At 35.3% G+C, this 22,270-nt stretch overlaps 1 pseudogene; it reads left to right on the top strand.

Moving 5' to 3' along the window:
• The first annotated feature begins 10,618 nt into the window (after window positions 1–10,618).
• On the top strand, window positions 10,619–11,556 carry LOC119536156 (annotated as a pseudogene).
• Window positions 11,557–22,270: the final 10,714 nt, after the last annotated feature.

The following is a 22,270-nucleotide window of genomic DNA, read 5'->3' as shown; positions in this document are numbered from 1 at the left end:
AAGAAAGATGATACTGGTAGCCAGATCACTTGGAAACAGTCACCCCACAAATTATATGTAATCCAAAATTGTTCTTTAAATTTAATGCAACTTTAATAAAATTAAGCAAAACTTTGCAGAAATTGACAAGAAATTATTTACATAAGGTAAAGAACTAAGATAGTTACAACAATTTAGAAAATGAATAAAGTTGGAAGACAAATAATCTAATTTCAGACATTATCAGAAAGCTAAAATAATCAAGAGAATATGGTATTGCTGAAAAAGATATATACCTAGTTCAATGGAACAGAATATAGAGTTCAAAAATAGATTCACTGGTACATAGTCAATTGACTTTCAACAAAGATGCCAAGCAAAATCGTTGGGGAAGTATAGTGTTTTGAAAAAAATAGGGCTGAAAAAATTGCCATAAAATAGATACCTTGATTCACTCTTTGCACCATATATAAAACTTGTCTCAAAATGACTCTTAGACATTCATACAAGCCTAATGCTATAAAACTTCTAGAGAAAACATAGGACAGCATCTATATGACCATGAGTTAGTCAAATTGTTTTTAAACAAAAGGCAAAAATTCATGAACCATAAGAGTTGTTGATACATTAATTTTTGTCACAATTAAAATCTTTTGCTTTGTGAAAGCTGTGCATATCTTTGTGATATGTACAGTTTTTAAAACAGAACACACAGAACACTAAACATGAGAATTAAAAAATGATTAATTGGATTATTTTAAAGAAATTCCATTCAGCAAAATCAACAGAATGAAAAAAACAGTCCTCAAAGTGGGAAAAGATATTTATATCAGACATCTATAATCATACATATATATCTGAAAAGGACTGACATGTAAAAAGAACTCTTACAACTCAATAAGCAATTGGCATGGACCCCAACATAAAGATTGGTAAAAAACTCAAATAGGTATTTTCAAAAGAAAATTTCTAAATGGAATTTAACATATGAAAAAATTCTCAATCTCATTAGCATCTGGATAATGCAACTGAAAACTATGATGATACCCATATAAATAAAGAATGGCTAGTATGGCTATTCATGTATTCTTGATAAGGATATTGAGCACTGACAGCTATCATGCACTGCTGGTACAAGTGTACTTTGGTAAAACCACTTTGGAAAACCATTTGGCAATATTAACTAATGTTAAATATGTATATGCTATGACTCAGCAAGGAATAGAGCCAATAGAATTATATATAATTTTCCACCAAAACATGCATTAGAATTTTCACAGCATACCCCCAAACTGGAGCCAATACTAATAATGAAAAATAGAGTAGTGGATAACTAATTTGCATAATATTCATAAAATGGAATTGCATACAGAAATGAAAATGAGCAATCAAGAATGGCTTGTAATAGTGTATTAAGTGGAAGAAACCAGTCTCCAAAATTAATATGCATATTTATCCACTTATATAGTGTACAAAAATGCAAAAATGATATATGTTTTTAGAAGTCAGAACAGTTGTTATACTTTAGGGACATGGATGGGGCCATTCATAGTGGAAGAGAAAATAAGGAATTCTTTTGAGGTTCTGATAATGTTTCATGCTTATTTTGTCTTTGAGTTTGTTCTTGTTTATCTGGATTGTGGTTGTATCAATATGTTAAGTTTGTCAAATTTATTTATGGTGTATGCATTTCTTTTTTATGTATACTATACTTCAATAATAGGTTAAAATAAATGTCTCAAATGTGTAAGGGGAAATTTTCTACACATATATATTGTGCTTCCCTTGTGAATTTTTAAACTGAATCGATAGGCAGTGTGTAAATACTTCTCCATTATGTCCTCAGCCATAAAGTCATGAATAAGCCATTGTATTAAAGGGATAACAGTACAGACTAAAATATCTGTCCTGTAAGTATAGCATTTTGATTCCTGTTTTCTGGGAGCAACAGAAGAGATTTAACCAAAAGAAGCTGCACAAGCATATCCAAAATAAATTTCTTCATATGAGAATATAAAGGTGTCCTGTGTAATTAGTGGATATCATGTTGGTTTGCTCTGAAGCCCTCAAGTATTTTAAGCATAAATTGAAAAATCATGTGCCTTCTCCTCAAGAGAGAGTCTCACAGGAGGAAAGAAACACCAAATTATTCTTATTGAATTATGTTAGCAATATGGGGAGCACAGACAGATTCCCCATCAAATGAGGGGTGACAAGATTTCTCTGTGACTCCCATTCAGAGTTCTAGTAACTCTTCACGGCCCCCATCATCATTTAACCTGTAATTATTACTACTGAATCCAGGTGACATCCAAACAGATAAACACTCTGATTTGATAACTGGAGTTTCTGGTGTAGTGTGGTTTTGCAACAATCTTTATTATACTCAGTGTGAGTATCTAGAAGTCTACTTCTATTTCTTCTGTAGCTAGTTGGTATTCCTTGAATAGTAAACAATAACAACAAAAAATCAAGCTTTGAAGCCAGGACACTCCCCCCATGATCACTAAGATTTTCATGTATTTTATTTTCATTGGATCTTCAACCAAGATGTCAAGTCATGTGCAGTAAATCCAGTTTGTTTCAGAATTATTAGCCTCAAGATTTCCATAGTGCTTTCCAGTTGTCTTTAAAAAGTTTGTTCAATATTTTCTATAGTCTTGCATTTACCCTGTTTCAAATATGCCATGTATATTTCATATATTTCCTGGATTTACCAATATCATCATAAGGATCAATGTCATTTCAAAAGTGCCACCTTTATTTGGAGGTGAGACCAAAGCAAAATATTAATGCATTTCTTTCAGTACAGCATGCCTCCAGCACAGCAAAATGTCTCAGTAAGAAGACTGCTCTCACTCTGACCTCCTGTGCTTGGAGGAGTATTTATAAGGGTGTCAAATGTCCACTTGAATGACTGAATAAACATAAAATGGAGATAAGTATTAAAATTAAAATCTGCACAGCTGTGGATTAAAACAAATAACAGTCCTTGCAAATTTATAAAAGCAGGATTATGCATTTGCCTTTTCCACTATTTATTTAGTGTTTCTGGATATTTTCTGTTTCTATTAAAAATATATATTTAAATAAATGTACCACAATACATATTATATTGATTTCTCATTATAGAAACCCATTTATTGCCACAAAACTGGCAGCTTTTCTGGTCACTCAGTAAATGGGCCAGAGTAGCACCCAAATGAGGAATACGTATTCTCCAAAATCCAAAGAGGCCTACTAGACAGAGACATATCCCCTTAGAAGGGATACATTGACCTGCCCCACAACACTAGACATCTAGAAATTTTCCTGAGGTAGAAGGCCCATGTATTTTTGTTGGATTTAGCTCCCATCCTCAGGCATGCAAATGTCATACCAGTGAGTCTAGAGTAGTTGCTACTTCTTACTCATTGGCTCCAATCATGGGAGTCAGAAATGATCAAGGTCCTTGCAGAAAATATTATGACATAGGGGTGGAAAATTGATATACCCCTGAGGTAAGAGAGTGTAGGTATACTGTCCTGAAAGAAAATATATGATTTTTTTCATGGCACATATGGGAAACTTTAAATCAAATTTGAAGCCTTTGTGTCATCCCTTTCTCTTTCAAATTCATCCAGCATATCTAAGACTCCACTATGACATGTGAAAGTTCCTTAAAGCATCTACTACCTACTTACTGATGGTGCTGGTTTGAAGCTGTTATGTACACCAATATTATTCATTTTCTTTTTTGTCCCTCTTTTTTCTACTCATCTGTCCATACACTGGATAAAGAGAGTGTGGGTCATAAGGTTTTCATAATCACACAGGCATCCCATAAAAGCTATATATTTATAATATCATCTTAAAGAATCAAGGATATTGGTTTTCAGTTCAACAGTTTCAGTTATTTCCTTCTAGCTATTCAAATGCACTAAAAACTAAAATAGGGATATCTATATAATGCATAAGAATATCCTCCAGAATGGCCTCTTGAATCCGTTTGAAATCTCTCAGCCACTGAAACTTTGTTTTGGTTCAAATTTCTTCCCCCTTTTGGTCAAGAAGAACTTCTCATTCCCAAAATGTTGGGTCCAGTCATACCAAGGTGTCACGTTCCACATAGCCAGGGAGATTTGCACCCCTAGGAGTCATGTCCCATGTAGGGAGGAGGGCAGTGAGTTTATCTGCTGAGTTGGCTTAGAGAGAGAGGCCACATCTTAGGTTCTCTGGAGGTGACTCTTAGGGACAATTACAAGTCAGCTTAGCCTCTCCTTTGCAGTAACAAGCTTCAGAAGGGCAAGCCCCAAGATTGAGGGATTGGCCTCCTACAATGGTAGTTCCCAGTGCTTGTGAGAATATCAGGAATTCCCCAGTTGGTGAAGTTTAATATCTACAATTTTTCCTCAGTCCCTCAAGGGGCTTTTGCAAATAATTTTTATTCTCTGCTCAAATTACAATGGGATATATCAGGGCTTCATGCTAACCTGTACAAACCAAGAAGATCTCACCCCCTGGTCAAGGTTCCATGTAATTATGGTGTTTGAGTCAACTGACCATACAAGTTACATCATATATCATGCTACAGAAAATATAGATTTTCCACCAAAACTATTTTCTTTTTCCTTCAATAAAAAAATCCCTCATGCCCTGTACATTCAAGTCACCAAACAATTCAGGAAATTGTTCTTAAGCAAGCATTTCACAACACATTATTATCATTAAAATTAAATTTGTTAGAATAATGCTAAATACTCAAAAACATTTTAGTTAATGAACTATTGAAATAGTAATATGCACTTTTTTTAACAAGAATTAGCAACACATGTAAGCATTAAATTGGACAGCTGAGTGGTTTAACAATATATAAGTTGAGGCTTCTTTAGTAGATAGAAGAGTTCCAGGTGAGGGGGTTTAAAATACCATATTTTCTCCCCCTGCAGGGATCCCTTTAGGATCAGACCTACAGTTAGTTTCCTATGTAATTCTAATACTCATGAGCTTAAGATTCTCAGCCAGCATGGTTATATGGGTCAGAACCAGAGCCAATTGACCTTACTTTTCCAAATTTCTAGGCAAGAGAAAGTCATTATCTCTGTCCATTGCAGCTTGAAGGCAGCTAGCCACTTTATTTGAATTTCTAAGGCCTGCATGGCCCAGCAGTTACCAAGTCCACAGGAGTGGAAGCTGAACACTTTGGGTCTGGAGTTAATGCTGATGCAGTTGAGTTTCTATCATCCTTCAAGTGTTCCTTTAAAAGGCCATTCATTCTTTTTATTAACCCAGCTGCTGTGGGATTATAGGGCAAGTGAAAAGTCTGAAGGACATCATGTTCCATAGCCAATGCCTGGGTTAATTGCCTGATGAAGGGGGTCCCCCATCGCTGTCCACATGTGTGGGGACCCCAAAAAAGGCACTTAATTTTTCTAAGCCATGTATGTTAAGCTCATTGGTTGGCCTTGACCACTGGGAAGACCAGTAGCAGTCCTGTAGCCATATCCACAGTGGTGAAGGCATATTTTGTCCCTTTGGACAGAGGAAGGGGACCAATATAGTCTACTTGTCACCAGGTGACAGGGATCTGGTGTGCTTGGTGCTTGGTTTTCCAGTGCAGCCATTCAGCCACTACATGCATCATTGGTTTTAGGCTGCAGAAGTTTTCTAGGGCAACCTCTTCTATGTTACCTGGTAATGAATTGGTTTTGTGGGCAGAGACATGAAAAATGGTTACCTTACATTTGTGGCAGGTAGTTCAGATGTCTTACCACCAGATGGCATCAGTACTGGGCTGGACAGTCATGGCCATCCAGGTATCAGGCTGCCCATGTGCCAATCCATGCAAAGTCAAGTATATTTCCTTGTCTGTCAATGGTAGACATGGGAGGAGCCACCTCAGGAGGATTGATAGGAAGCAGGGCATGCTGCTTTTCCACATATGATACCAGTCCTAAAATTTCATGCATCTCTGTACTTAAAGAGCTGTTGTTGAAAATGCCACATCATAGAAGGTAGACTTTCCATTTTGTCATTGTGCTCACCTGAGCACTCCCTAAATGGGGTTTGTTTACAAACTCCCATATCCACATACCTGTATGGGTATGGTCTTCTGTAAGGTCACTGGACAACTTTGAGTTAGACCTTTAACTTGTAACAGAACATTATAATCTGTGCATAATTGCTCTTTTAAAGGGCTATATCTGAGTTCTGTGTCCTTCCATAGTTAAGATGAGAATCTAATAGGTACACATTTAGCCTTTGCACAAACCCCACCCAAAGACCAATATCGGCACTGGCCATATCCTATTCACAGGGTATATTGGGGTCCACTCCCCCATAAAGCCTTTGCTTATGCAACGGTTCACTTAGCCTTTTTAACACAGTCTGCTGTGGGAAATCCCATTTTCATGTTTTTCCTTTTCTAATGTGGTGTACAAAGATGTTAAAATTTGTACTAGAGTATAAACACTTTCCAATAACTTAATAAACCAAGAAAAGCTATTAACTGTTCAGAAGTAAGCAATGTGGACTAACTTTGTATTTTAACAACTGAAGGAATAGCCTTAGTTTTACCCAACCAGACAATACCCAGGAAATTAATAGAGTAGTCAGGCTCTTCTGGAAGTTTCCACTTTGAAGGTACCCTTGTGGAAGCATAGCAAATGTCCATTGTTGTTTTCCCCATGTGAAGCCTAACACAGTTTGACTGGCAGAATCTAAAAATATGCTAGCATATTTAGCAAGGTTTCACAAAGTAAAATTGGCTTAACTGAGTATACATATTTTGCAACAAGGCAGCATTTCACCTCTCTACAACCCCAGTGTGGCAGGGTTGAGTGAAAGAATCTAGAGGAATGCTGAAGAAGGCATTATTAGCAAGATCTAACACAAAATGAAACAGGCCTAACTTTGTGCTAGTATCTTGGGGCAATGTGGTGATGTTTGGCACAGCTGCAAACAAAGGGGGAGTTACCTGGTTTATCTCTCTGTAATCAATAGCAATTCTCCAAGAGCCATTAGATTTCTTTACCAGCAGGGCAGGGAGCTCTGCACAAATTGTGTGTTTGAGCAGCCCTTTCTTCCAAGGTTTTAGCACCTAGCTTAACAAACCTTTGCTCCTTATGTAAATTTCCTCCACAGTTTACAGGGTAAGTCCCCTTCAAGCAGCCACACTACTTTGCATTGTTTACCAGCCAATTAAAAAATGAATGGGTCCTGATGTTAGTTCTCAGTGTGTAAAGGCTGCCACAGGGAAAGGTGAGTGGTGATGGCTTTATCATTTTATGTCCTGTAAGCAAGGTGCTATCTGCTCCACTCTCTCATATCTTTAGTAACAGGTTCACTAATTGCCTTCTAGGTTTTTGTCAATAGTCGTTACTAATATCTCTTAATTTTGCCAGGGAAAACTTCCAGGACAAAATAAGCACCTTTTGATTAGAAGCTGCTGCTACTACCCCACCCTCTTCCCTCCTTGGGAGATCAGGGTGTTGAACTTCCTCTGTTTCAACCCTTTGTTGGACCAGAGGTTGAGCATGCTTACTTTCCTTAGTATAAATTTCCCAGACAGGGGCTCATCAACTTTTGATGAGGAATCAACAGGGTCCCACAATTTAAGGCCCCAGTTAGGGAGCTGAGATACACCTAACTTTCCCTTTGGGCAGCTTATGCCCTCTTACTCTAGTGTACTGGCCTGCCAGTATTTCTAAATTTTATCCAGAGCTTCTTTCAATTCTGCTTGTGCTTAGTCTCATATCTTTTCCTAGCTTTAATTTATCTCCTAGGTGGCTTACAGCTGCCTTTGCTGCCAAACCTTCCTTAGTAATGGCACATAAAGCCTCTTAACAATGCCCAGCCCACCACAGTTGCAGTCTGGCTACTAATCCTACTGGAGAGGTGCAAGCACCTTCATACTCCCTTGGCAGGTGCCATCCATCCAGGAGGGTAGCCACTCCTCCCCACATTGAAGTTCCAGGCCACCCTGATATCCCTCTGGGGGCCAATGCTCCTGCAGCCTGCTACATGAAGGCTACTAGTCCAGCCAGAGAGTTATAAATATTTCCATACTCGCTCAGCAGGTTCCACTCATCTAGGAGTGTAGCCACCCCTCTCCACATAGACATCCATTCCTCTGGGAGGGAGCACCCCTCCCCACATAGATGTCATGGACCACCCCAATCCCCTGTCTGAGGACTTCTCCTTTCCCTTCCCCAAGTTCATGTTCTCAAGTCCTGTTATTTCTTTAGTCTCAGGGCTGTTGGTTATTTGATTCTCCTGGCTGTGTTCACCAATTGTTGTGGCCCATGAGGGTTTTGCCAGTCCAGAGGCCAAAGAAGACACTGGACATTGTCTGATACATGAACTTTTATTAGAGGCTTACCAACAGGGTGAGAAGTTGTGACGAGATCATGATTGGTCTCTTAGGCTGGGTGGGCAGCACAATCACAGGGAAGTTGACTGCACAATTGGAAAGGACAGCAAGCTGAAGAAATGAATTTTGAAGTGTAAGAATGAAAATATAACAAAAGTGAAGTCTTAAGGAGACAGATGCTGGCAGTTCACTATAAAATGAAAAGTAAGAGTAACAAATTTCTGTCCATGAGGTTAAAAAGAACAACAAAAACAAAGCAACCAAACCAAACTGCCCTAAGAAAACAAATTTAAAATGTCAAGGACAACATCTCATATATACACTTTTTATTATTTTATTTCATTTAAATGTTTCAAATAACTCAACAGAGCAGTATTTAAAACTTCTCCATTTTGTCATCTGTTTGAGGAGAGCACTGTAGAAATGCTGGAATATTAAGAGACCTGTATTACAGATATAATATTTTAATCCAGATCCCAGTGTGTTAAAATGTAAAGTTAACCAAAAGTTAAAAAGTAGGAATGTATGAAATAAATGAATAAATGAATAAATAAATAAATAAATAAATAAATAAATAAATAAATAAATAAATATTTGCTCCTGGTAAATTCCAATTGTCCTGGGGAATTAATCAATGTCATCCATACATTTTGTTGTTTTCAAATGCATCAGGGATAATCAACAAATTGCCTAGTGTCTCCTCAGGCAGCATCTCAAGGTGAAAAATATCCATATATTAATCTCACTCTGTCAGGTTAAGAAGCAAATGAAGAAGTCAGGATAGATTCTTCATTACAGGTAAGTAGATGATTTCTCATAGTGCAATATTTTACCAATATCCACAATATTTCAGTCACATTTGCAATGTTCCACTATTATTCAATGACAAAGCCAAAAACATTAGGAATTCTGATTCATTGCTGTGTTTATTCTACTACACAAGTGTCTGAGCAAAATAGGACCTCTCCCTTTTTCTTTTCATGCTAATTTTTCAATTATATTCTCATGGTCAGCAGGCTAAAATCTCCTAAGCATCTGTGAAACATTAAAAATTGTATATATACATATCTATGATTTATTAAAAAATTACATGAATAATGGAAGTCAAAATTGACATTAAATGAAACCTAACTAAAGAGAGAGGAATAAAAATTTATCACAGAATTATGAGGCCACCAGCATTCAGTCTTTAATTTTGATGTCTTTCCAAATGCTTTGTCATTTAATGTCTATTCTTTCCTTCTCAAAAATAATCTAATACTTAATGCATATTTAAATATATGTATAAATGTGCATTAAAATTAAGAATTGGAAATTCAACAAAGAAAGAAAACTATGATAAAGCAGCTTGTTTTCTTCTTAGAACTCCAAATTTGGTAGGAGAAATCCTTTTTATTCTTCCTTACATTACAGGAAATTAGTAATTAACAGTATTTTTTCTTTGGCCTTACATCATTGCAACTATGCAAGATTTTTTATTGCTTTTTATTTCTTTCATTGAAAATATTATTTCTCATTGTAATATTTACAGATTCTCAGCTCAGTATATCTGACATAAGAAAATTGTTTGAACAGGACAGGGTAAGATATGGGAAATTCACAACCTTATCAACACAGTTTCGTATGAAATAAGTGCACATTTCTTGTAATCACTTTTATTTACATGCTTAGAATACTTCTGGCACTGCTATTTTCATTGTTATCAAGATCATTCCTCTTTGTTTTCATTTTTATCAAAGTAAGCATCAGTAGTCACAAATTTTTAAACAACATTCTTTTACCATAACCTCTCATCCTTCTCCCACTCTGGTATTTTTTTTTTTTTTTTCAATCTCAGGTCTATTAGGGATATGCATATACACTTTCTTTGATTGTGCTTGTGTTTATTTGTATCATATACTTACACAGAGGAATGCTTCTGGTATTAATTGTCAAATGAATTAAAAATAATATCCAGGAATCTATGAATACCTCATCTTCAGTGTATTTTAGTTTGCCTCTACGTTGTTGTGTAATATAGTGATTTTATACTATTTTTCCTTTAAAAGAAGGATCTTTTTATCAAAGGGAATTTTTAGAGTCTTCACTATATAAAGGCAATGCCAGTGACCTTACTTTCTTGCCATTTGCTTAAATTTCCTCATATTATCCAAGGTTCTTTCATGACAATGTATATCTGATTTCTTAGAAACCCATATATCAGTTATAATGAAAGTGCCCAATACACTATATGGATGCAATTGACAATGCTTTTGCCCCTGTCTAGAGTTTGTTTCCTGATAAACCTGGATGGACAAACAGAATCTAACAATATTGAATGAATTCATTTTGACTGGGATCACGGACCACTCTGAGCTGCAGGCTCCACTCTTTGGGCTGTTCCTCATCATCTACTTGATCTCTGTGGTGGGCAACTTGGGCATGATCATCCTCACCAAGATGGACTCCAGGCTACAAACACCCATGTACTTTTTCCTCAGACACCTGGCTCTCACTGACCTTGGTTATTCAATGACTGTGGGACCTAAAATGTTAGTAAATTTTGTAGCAGATAAAAACACAATTTCCTATTATTTTTGTGCCATACAGTTAGCTTTCTTTCTTGTGTTCATTATTAGTGAAATTTTCATTCTGTCAGCAATGTCCTATGACCGCTATGTGGCCATCTGTAAACCTCTGCTCTACTTGGCCATCATGTCACAAAGGTTATGCCATGTGCTGGTGGCAATCCCCTATCTCTACAGCACATTTGTTTCCCTTCTGGTCACCATCAAGATTTTTAATGTATCCTTCTGTGGTTACAATGTTGTGAGTCATTTCTTCTGTGACAGCCTGCCATTGTTAACTCTGCTCTGCTCAAACACACAAGAGATTGAACTGATAATTCTCATCTTAGCAGCTTTTGATTTGATTTCATCCTTTTTAATAGTTCTTGTGTCTTACCTGCTCATTCTTGTAGCCATTCTCAGGATGCAGTTTGCTGAGGGCAGACACAAGGCCTTCTCCACATGTGGATCTCACCAGTACTAGTAGTGTTCTATGGCACTTTAATTTTTATGTATGTACAGCCCCAGTCCAGTCATTCATTTGACACTGATAAAGTGGCTTCCATATTTTACACACTGGTTATCCCCATGTTGAATCCCTTGATCTACAGCTTGAGAAACAAAGATGTAAAATATGCTCTATATAAGGGTTGGAAAAAATTATATAAAATATTTTCTTAAAGTTCAGTGTATACTATAATTTCTCTAAATTAGATTACAGGCTTGAATCTTGTTTTGTGTACCCACAGAGAGGGTAGGCAGTTCAAATAAGTTCAACATATATTGATAGGTATCTGTTATGTACCATTCACTCTTCTAAATACTGTAAATAAATTATGAACACAACAGTAAGAAAATTGCCTTCCTTGTGGGTGACAGATGGATTATGAACATAATAATTAACATTAAAGTATAATAGAATGTCTTGGGGTGTGTGGTGTTTTGAATTGTGTACCCCAGTTTGGACATGTTCTTGGTGTTTGTCTGCATTCTGGTGGGTCTGGACCCATTGTAAATAGAATCTCTTGAAGATGTTACCTCAGTTAACATATAACACAACTGAATCAATTTGGGCTTTAATCCAAACTACTAGGGTCTTTTGCAAGCAAAATGAAATGCAGGCATAGAGAGAGAAAGCACAGGAAAAAGCCAAAGTAAATGGGACTCAAAAGACAAAGGAAAAAGCATCACCATGTGCACTGCCATGGGACAGAAAAGATGAGGACACGGGATTGTTGGCAGTCAGCCTCAGAATACCACAGTCTTCAGGGAGAAAGCATCACCTTGCTAGGACTGTGATTTTGGACTAATTCTAGCCTCAAAACTTATCTACTAACAAATTCCTGTTCTTTGAATCAACTCATTGTGTAGTATTTGTTTTAGAAACTAGGAAACTAAGATGGGAAGCTATAGACCAAAAAAGATATTAAGAAGAGTTGGTTTTGCTGGATAAGATTTAAGAAGAACTGTAGCTACAATGGGGTTGATACAGGGATCCTGATTTTCCTCTCCTGTATTGGAATAAATTTTGCAGTGTCCCTGTGAGCATGTGTGTGTGAGGGTGCATTTTCATGTAAGCCCTTTGCATCTGTTTTAGCTTTCATACTCTTTCCAGAGATGTGTTAGAATTCAACACAATTCTAGTTACAAGGAGTCTCAGTGCCTCTGAATTTACTTAAATGTTTCCACTCTAAGCCTTGAAATCCCAATCTTTCCTCATCAGTGCCTTTTTTCAAATATGAGTCTGTGAGTCTGTTTATACAACATACTTTGTAATTAATCAATGTGCATTTGACATTGGAGGGCAGGAATTATCCTTAAGTCCTTAGGAACATGCTGAAAAACAAATTAAAAGAGGGCAGTATCTATTTTAAGAAAACATTTCTATCCTTAGAAGTTCAGCCACCATTTAGGAATTAAGATTGAGGAGAAATACAATTCAAAAAAACAAAAACAGAAACAAACAAACAAAATAAAACAATAAACAGCAATTACCCTGATATATAGGAAGAAGTTTGCCAGGGCTTTGCCAAGTCTGATATCCCTTTCTATAAAAAAGAGACGTTTGTAAGCAGAGTATTTCTTCCTGTCATCTTCTGTTTCCTGGATTTTGAATGTTGTTATGTGAGTTTCAAATATTTAGGGCATTAATTTCAGGAATACTAACTCTGAGCTACTGAAATTATGGAAGGTATCTGCCCCTCTAACCCCACTATTAGACTCTCTTTTATGAAGAAAAGAAACACTCTTCCTTGAGCCAATAATTGTTGGATCATCCATAATATGCTTGGGAAAGAATTCCTAAATGATACAAGGGGGAAGGGCAGAAGCACAACATGTAGTTGTGAAGTCTGGACAACACATAATGCTAGGTTGTATCAATTCATGTAAATAATTTGTGAAAGACACCCTCAATGATGTGCAATATATTGGATATTGCCGTGATTCATGTAAAATCCAAAGTCTGACAACACAGTTCTTAGATAAAAAGGGAAAACATAGAACTCAGAGATAATAAACAACTCTATTCCTACTATATAAGCTGTCATTGAAGAAGCTCCTGAATACAAGACAGGAGAAAAAAAAATAGAGAGAGAAAATACTAATGGGGAAGCTTGAGAATGCAAGTTAAAAATCATTATCTTTATTATGTTATCTGTGATTCAAGAAATTATTTAATGATGCACAATTATCTTTATAATCCCAAGTGTCAAATTTATCTGCAAATGATTTCTTAATTGGGGAAAGGTACCACTGGGGAAGTGGAAGATAGGGGAAATGGCAAATTGGTACTACACACATCCATGTATTCACTGGAGAGTGAGTAAACAAGTGGAAAGCTGAACAGGAATGCTATGAAGTAGACAGGTCTCTGGGCGATGGAAAAGTTTCGGTAATGGATAGTGTTGATGGTAGCGCATATTGTGAAGGTAATTAACACAATTGAATTGTACTTTTGAAAGTGGTAAAATGGGAAATTTTATGCTGTATATATGTTACCACAATAAAAGGTAAAAATGAAAAAGTCAAGCAACAGGAAAAGCTTTATTTTAATTTCCAGTATATGTAAATGGCACATTTGGAGCTTTGAGGGACATGCCCTTCCCTATAACATGTGATGTTTAATCCATTACCATTATGTCATATATAAGCAGAAGTTTCCATGGTACTTACAGCCAGTCTTATTTGATGAGAAGAATTAAAATATTTTGTATGATATAAAATTCTCCAAATCCCCCAAATATGTGAAATAATACATGCAATTATAGCAAAATGTGCATACAGATGCATGTGTTTATTTATGTAATTCATAACTCAAGATATTGGTTTATCACTCAGCAATAGAAATCAGTCAACCTTAGAGTAGGCAAAATAAAAATTCAGTTTTTATTCTATCAGAGAAAATGTTATTTTTAAAACTCACCTCTCCACGGAATTCCTTGGCAATCACATCCATCATTTATTCCATATAAATTATGGACTTATTTTTAAAATAATGGATTTAGAAGTATAATAAAACAAGGAGTTTTTCAAGATTTTACATTTCTGTGAAGTTGATAAATTTTCATGCATTTTTCCTAATCATAAAGAAATATAATATGCACAGGAATAATCATTGTTCCTGCCTCTTGCAGAGATTGAGTAACTTGTTGAAATCAAGTCTAGAAATAGTCAGATTAATTGACATTTTTAATTATTAGTTCTATCTTTTATAACAGATTCATTGAGGAATAATATGAAGAAAATACGATTCACCCATCTGTAGTGTTAAACTCATTGGGTTTTAGTATATCTACAAAATTGTACAACCACCACCACAATCAATTTTAGAACATTTTCATTGCATCATAGAAAAATATCATACACATTAGCAGCCTCTTCTTGCTTTTTATCAACTTCCACCACCAGACCTAGGCAACTAAATAATCTATTTTTTTTCCTCTATGGATTTACTCATCCTGAACATTTAATATAAATGGAATCATAAAATTTTGTCATTTTTGACTGGCTTCTTTCACTAAACCTGATATTTTCAGATTTCAACCATGTGGTAGCAAGTATCAAACTGCATGTTTTACCCTATATAATATTCCATTGTATGGATATATCACATTTTGTTTATCCACTAGTGAACTGAAGGACATTTGAGTTGTTTCCATTTTGTGACTAATAAAACTAACACTGCCATGAACATTTGTGGATGTGTTTTTGTGTGTACATGTTTTCATTTTTCCTGGGTATATACCTAGGAGTATAATTAGCAGAACTTATGGTAACTTTATGTTTAATTTTTGGAAGAACTGCCAGACCATTTTCTAAAGTGGCCAAACTAATTTACATTTCCACCAGCAGTCTATGAGGGTCTCAATCTATCCACATCCTCAACAACACTTGTTATTTTCTGTTTTTTTCATTCTAATAATCTTAGGAGGTAAGAGGTGTTATTGTGGTTTGATTTGCTTTTCTCTGATGGTAATGTTGAGAATAATTTCATGTGTTTATTGGTAACTAGTATATCTTAGTTACAGAATCATCCATTCAAACCTTTGATGGTTTTTAAATCAGGTTATTTGACCTTGTGTTGAGACTCTGCTTGCTTCTCCAAACTGTCAGCCAGAGAGAGAGGAACCTATTGCCACCTCCAGGGATGCGACTCATTGCATGGATGATATCAAAGAGCATAACAGTGCCTGCTACCAGGAGAAGCAGTTTTAGGGTCCCAACCTCTGTGATTTTCAGGTGTCAACGCCACCAGTGAAACACTACTCACCCAGGTACTGGACAGAACAATGTTTACTCATACAGAGAAGAGACAAAACAGGGTGAGCTCCAATAGTGGGCATCAGTCTTAGATGGCCAGCAGGTCTCAATCTGCAGTATATGCAGGTAGATGGACCATGCAGACTTCTTGTATCATGGAGCCCTCCCTGCCAGGACCAGCTATACCAGCAGGGGTGACCTGGGTGTTATAAAACTTACATACTTTAGCTAGTCTCTCTTCTAAGCTAGTCTTAGAAGATTTGCATATGCTAAGGGAAAAAGGAGAAAGAATGTACAAGTAGGTGGCCACTGCTGTATTTAACCTCAAGGTACTCCCAAAAGGGAGTCAAAGCACAGTTGTCATCCACCCTAGGAGTCAGACTAACAGTGTCCTGAGGTTTATTTGTGGGTCACAGGGAAAGGTGACAGGCTCTGCTTGGACTCCTCCCTACCACACTTTTTATTATTGAGCTGTTCACATTCTTTATGTATTCTAGATTCAAGTCCATTATCAGATACATGATTGGCAAATATTTTCTCCCATTGGGGCAGCTGTCTTTTTACCTGTTTGTTTGCAACTTTTGAAACATTTATTTTTATTTTAGTGATATCCAATTTATTTGTCATTTCTTGGTTGTACTTTTGGTGTCCTATATAAGCAAATATTGACTAAATCAAAGTCACAGATTTAAGCTTGTTTCTTCCAAAGATTTTTCAAGTTGTAGCTCTGATATTTAGATCTTCATTCCATTTTAGTTGATTTTTGTATATCATGTGAAATATGGGTCCAAATTCATTCCTTTGCATGTGCATTTCCAGTTGTGACAGCACCATTTGTTGTAAAGAAAATTCTTCCTTCATTGAATTCTCTTGGCATCCTGTTAAAAACAGTTGACCATAAATATGAGGGTTTATTTTGGAACTCTCAATTATGTTCCATTGGACTATATGTCTAGTCATTTGCCAGTACTAGACAACTTTGATTGTTGTAGCTCTGTAGTATGTTTTGAATAGAGGAAGTTATCCTCCATATTTGGTCTTCTTTTTAAGATTATTTTGACTATTCTGGGTCCTGAGAATTTCCAAACAAATTTTAAGATCAGATTATCACTTTGTGCCAAGAAGCTAAGTGGGATTTTGATAGAGATTGGCTTGAATCTGTAGAATAATTCAGGAAGAATTGCCATTTTAGCCATATTTAGTCCTCTGATCCATAAACTTGCGATGATTATCCATTTATTTAGATTTTTTTGAATTTATTTCACCAATGTTTATAGTTTTCAGAGTGTAACTTAGCACTTGTTTTGCCCAAATTTATTCTTAAATTATTCTTTTTGATGGTCTCATAAATGGAATTGTTTCCTTAATTTCCTTTTTGGTCTGTTCAATGCAGCTTTTAGGACATAAAATATTTTTTGTATATTAATCTTGTATCCTGTAATTTTGTAATACTATTTTATTTATTCCAGTAGATTTTTGATGGATTCTTTAAGATGTTTTATATATGAGATAATTTCATCTACAAAGAGATGTACTTTCACTTCTTCATTTCTAATCTGGATTTCTTTATTTCTTTATTTTGTTTTTGTTTATTCCATGAACATTTGCAAACAGGTTTTTGCCAGGAAGTATATCTTCACATGCTGGGATTGGTACACAGGTGTGCAATTGCTTAGTCATAAGGTAGTTTCATGTTTAGTATTTTTATTTTTTGACTGCAAAGCTTTTTCAGAATAGCTGTATCATTTTGCATTTCCACCAACTATATACAAATTATCCAGTTTCTCCATAACCTCAGCAGAATTTGGTGTTATCACTATTTTTTCAGTCCTTCTGATAGATATGCAGTTAAATCTCAGTTTTAATTGTTGTTTCTCTAATGGCTAGTAATATAAACATCTTTTTTGAGTGCTTATTGGACATGTGTATGTTTTCAGTGAAATGTCTTCATGTCTTTTATTTCCTGATGGGCTTAGCTGTTTTCTTTATGGTCAATTTCTGAATGTTCAATTTCTGAAAGTTCTTTTTATTTCAGATACTAGTTTCTCTCTCTCTCTCTCTCTCTTCTCTTTCTTCCTTTCTTAAGTTCTTTTTGCCTGTATATATCCAACTGTGCCTGCACCATTTATTGAAATGGCTATCTTTACTTCATTTAATTGCTTTTCCATCTTCATCTACAACCAGTTGGGCATATTTTGTGTGGCTTTATTTCTAGATTCTTTATTCAGTTCCATTGATGTATGTGTCTTTCTCTTCACCCATACAACACAGTCTTGATTATTCTAACTATACAAGGGGCTTTCAAATAAAAGGATTACTCAAAATTATTCTTTTTTCCAAAACAATTTTTATCTGTTTGGATTCCTTTGCTTTCCATATAAATTGTATGATAAGCTTATGTTTATATGCAGAAACATGCTGGGATACTGATAGCAATAGCTACATTTAAACTGCTTATCAACTGGGGACAATTGACATTTCTACCCTGTTGAGTCTTCTGATCCATGAACACAGTATGTTCCTACATTAATTTTACATTCTTTAATTTCTTTTATTAGCACTATATAGTTTCAGCATACAAGTTTTCCGCATTTTGCTATATTTTTGACTGACTATAAGTGGCTTTGCATTTTTATTGTATTTTGCATGTGTTCATCACTGGTATGTAGAACTACAATTGATTTTGTAAGTATAGTTTGTATATTGCAGCCTTCCTGAACTCACTTATTGTTTCTTGGGATTTTCTATATGGAACAGGCAATGATGCAGCATCAGCACAGCAGAGAGCCTCTGGACAAGAGAATTACAAGTGTATGAAGGCGCCTGGGGACTTCTAAACAAAGAGTTTTATCTTATCAATGGGAGTCAGATGTTGGACATGGTTTTAGGGGCACTACACACTTTCTCTTAGACATGACTACAGTGTAAAGCAAAGGGTTCACAATGGCCACATAGCGGTCATATGCCATCACCGAGAGCAAGAAGCCTTCTGTGGTGACAAACACCCCAAAACACAAATGCTGCACCATGCAAGCATGAAAAGAAATAGTGCCCTTTACAACCAGGATGTTGATCAGCATTTTGGGTGCAATTGCAGTTGAATAGCAAGCATCTACGAATCATAGGCAGCTGAGGAAAAAATACACAGGTGTGTGGAATTTGGGAGTGATTTGGATTAAGAAGATCATGCCCAGATTCCCCACCAAGGTAATGGCATAAATCACTAGGAACAACAGTAAAAGCACAACTTTAGTTCAGTACGGTCTGTCAACCCTAAAAGAATAAACTCAGTAATCACTGTGCCATTCTCTTCAGTCATTGTCCAGTTTTCACAAAATCTGTTGTGAAAGAAAAAGACACAGGGATCATAATTTATTAGAGGAACATAGAAAAATATATATTAACATCAAATACACACAGTTAGTGCTTTTCATCTTTGGGTAAATAATATTCTTTCTTTGGAACTGAGTTTTGTCATCAATGAAATGAGCAGGTGGATTAGGTCGTCTCTCTTTTTCTTTCCAGTGTTGGCATTTTATCTGGTTATTTTCCATAAAAACCAGTGGGCAAAACAGTTCATTTCTCACAGCTTCAGTCTGTCTAAAATTCCTACCTCAATAATAAACTAACTAGCATTAAGAAAAAGAAAAAACTAATGACAGTTGGAATTAGTAGAAGTATATATAATGCATATTGTTGCAAAACTGAATTTCTCTCAGTGAAGCTCACTTCTGACCACTTATTTCGTCTTTATTACTCATCTACCCATACACTGGATAAAGAGAGTGTCAGTCACACAGTTTTTGCAATCACAAGCTGAACTGTTTTAAATATGAAATTATTGGGCATCTAAAATGATCTGTTTCTTGAACTTATCTGTAGAATTGATCTGTAGATGTTTTATTATTGACTCCAAAGTGACCACAATTGTCAAGTAAAATGGCACAGGTGTCTACAGGGATGGCATTTAAAGGTACCAAGAACAGCACCTTCTGGGACCAAGGGCATCTCCTAACTAAAACTCATGATATAAAACCCGTCCCTTTCATGACACTTTTAGAAAGTATTCCAGACTCTAGTTTTGGGGCAATCTTCCACATGGCCGTGGTGGAAGAGCAACCCTGCAAGGTCACTGGTTGAGACTAAGACACATAAGCTGTATCTTCCATATCTGAGCCAGATGGAGGTTTCCTGCTTTTACTGAGACCACAAACAAATTTAGACATTTAAACTGACTAATTGCTTTCTGAAACTTTTTTCACATTCTCCATCCTATAACAGATACATAAGACAAGTTAAGGCTTTCTAAAACTATGATTTCCATCAGAAGTTTTGTTGTCTTTTATCTTATCTTCAAAGTTGTCCATATTTACTTAAGAATCAACTCTTTTTTTTCCCTTTTTCCTCTATTAAATTGGAAATGATGAGAAATGAATTGTTATCAATTTAGCTTACCTATATTTTATATCACTTATTTATCTTAATTAAAACATTTCAATTTTCACAATGCAGAAGAATAAGAACTCCATCAGACCTGAGCCAATTCTTATTACAGCCAAAAATTGCCTTTATGTTGTTGCACAATTTATTTAAGTTCTTAGATTCTAGATCTACTTATATTTACTTCCCCAAGATTGCTGTCATGATTGAAGATTGACAACAAAGAATTTCCTGTTGCTTTGACTATAAAATTAGCAACTAATAAAATAATATTATGTAGCTACATGAGCTACAGCTATCTAGATAGGTAGAATAGTAATGTTTTGATGTTTTTTGGTTCAAGGTGATGGGTGTAAGTTTGAAAACATTGTAATCAATCCCTTTCAATTTTAGAGTAGTTTAGAATATTTCAGCAGTGTTAATTTACTTATTAATTATTGTCATTAGTATTAGTAGTTTGAGGGATCAAATTGTCATTTCAAATGATTGTTTAAAATTTTGCCTGTTAAACATGAGATAATACATAATATAAATAAGTATATACTTTTGTGGTTTTTCATGTGCTCTTTAGAGATTGCCAACAGATTTGACAACTTGAGTATCTGACAACTTATTCAGCTTACTTAGCTGTTATTTATCTGAATGAAAGATCAGCTCTTATAGATATGGATTTGATTGAAAAATATAATTTAGGAAATAATGTGCTTAAAAAGAATTAGAAATTAAATTATATTAGCTATCCTGTATAGTTTATATAAATGTCAGAAAAATTTGGTGGCAATCATGAAACAAGAATTAATAAGATAAGGAACTGGCTGAGGTAAATTTTAAGATTCAAAATACTGATAATATTCTATCATATTTAAAATTTTAAATTATCTGCAGAATGGAAGCCATTTATGGGTAAATTTGAAGAAATAGGAAGACAATAAAAGGCATTAATGTAACTCACCAAAAGAAGTTAAAAAAAAGTTTAGGTTACCAGATTATTTAAAAAGCTCATGTCCATTTCCATGGTTTCTAACCCTCCCCTCAAAAACAGAACCAGTTAATATATTTCTCACGTTCAAAATGGTCCACATTTAAACAGGAAATGCCAGAAGATGATTCCAGGTAAAATAATTTGAGTAAAATTTAGGTTTAATTACCAATCATAATGGAAACAAACAAAATAAGGTATTACATCTTTAATATTTCCTCAAGGAGGACAAATTTGAAGGATGGGACCAGTGCGCATATATATATATATACATTTTTTTGCTCTAATGAGGCCAGAGTACTGGTACTTCAGAAGCTTATTAAACTAGCATTATCACAACAACACAATTACATTTTGGCTTGTGGTCTTGTTTCTTAAGAGACTTTCTCAAGGTATCCCCATGGAACTGGTTTCCTCTAAGGTGTGTACTACAAAAAAAAAGTTACAAAGAATAGATGGAAACATGAAGCAAAAGATGAACAAGTATTAGAATGTGGGTTGTAAATAATTTGTATGAATGGAATAGAATTCCAGTAAAATATAAAGTGGACTGGGATTCCCTTTGTAATTCAGAAATACACAAATAAGAATCCAGTTTGATAATAGGTTATTTTATCTAAACCCCCTTAAAGCAGCAGCAGCCATTTATCAAATATTGCTTGAAGGACAAAGACAAGCTAAGCATTGCATTAGACATTAGAAAGAAAAGAGTTATTAAAAATAAACAAGAAAACTGGTTGGGTTTCAACTTCTAGCAAGATAGAAGACTAGATGTAATTCTAGATATATTAACTCATAAAATAAAAATGAAATTGTCATTGGGTTCAAAATTAAGAAAAGCAGAATACCAGAAGTGAAAGCTGACATTGACAACATAACTCACTCACGGCTTTTGCAAAACTTTATAACCAAATATGTGAAATCCAATATTTCACAAAGGTACTAAAGCTTTGAACCCATGAAAAAAAAGAATTCCATTGACATCCACATGTAAACCTTGTGCACTTTGAAGAACTGGCATTCTCAGTGTAAGTGCTAACTAAATTAAGTCTGCTTATTGCAAAATTTTAAATAAACATTCACACCATGACCCATCATCTTAACAGTAAAAAATTCTCTTCTGAGAGGCAGTAACCACAAACCTGACCTCACAGGCATTGAAGTTAGGATTTGCTGCCTGCACAACTAGGCAACTTCAACCTGAGAAACTTAAGG

This window comes from Choloepus didactylus, chromosome 6 (assembly GCF_015220235.1).
Source record: "Choloepus didactylus isolate mChoDid1 chromosome 6, mChoDid1.pri, whole genome shotgun sequence".
Taxonomy (NCBI): domain Eukaryota; kingdom Metazoa; phylum Chordata; class Mammalia; order Pilosa; family Megalonychidae; genus Choloepus; species Choloepus didactylus.
The sequence above is the reverse complement of the archived record's forward strand: the minus strand, read 5'-3'. Positions and strand labels throughout refer to the sequence as shown.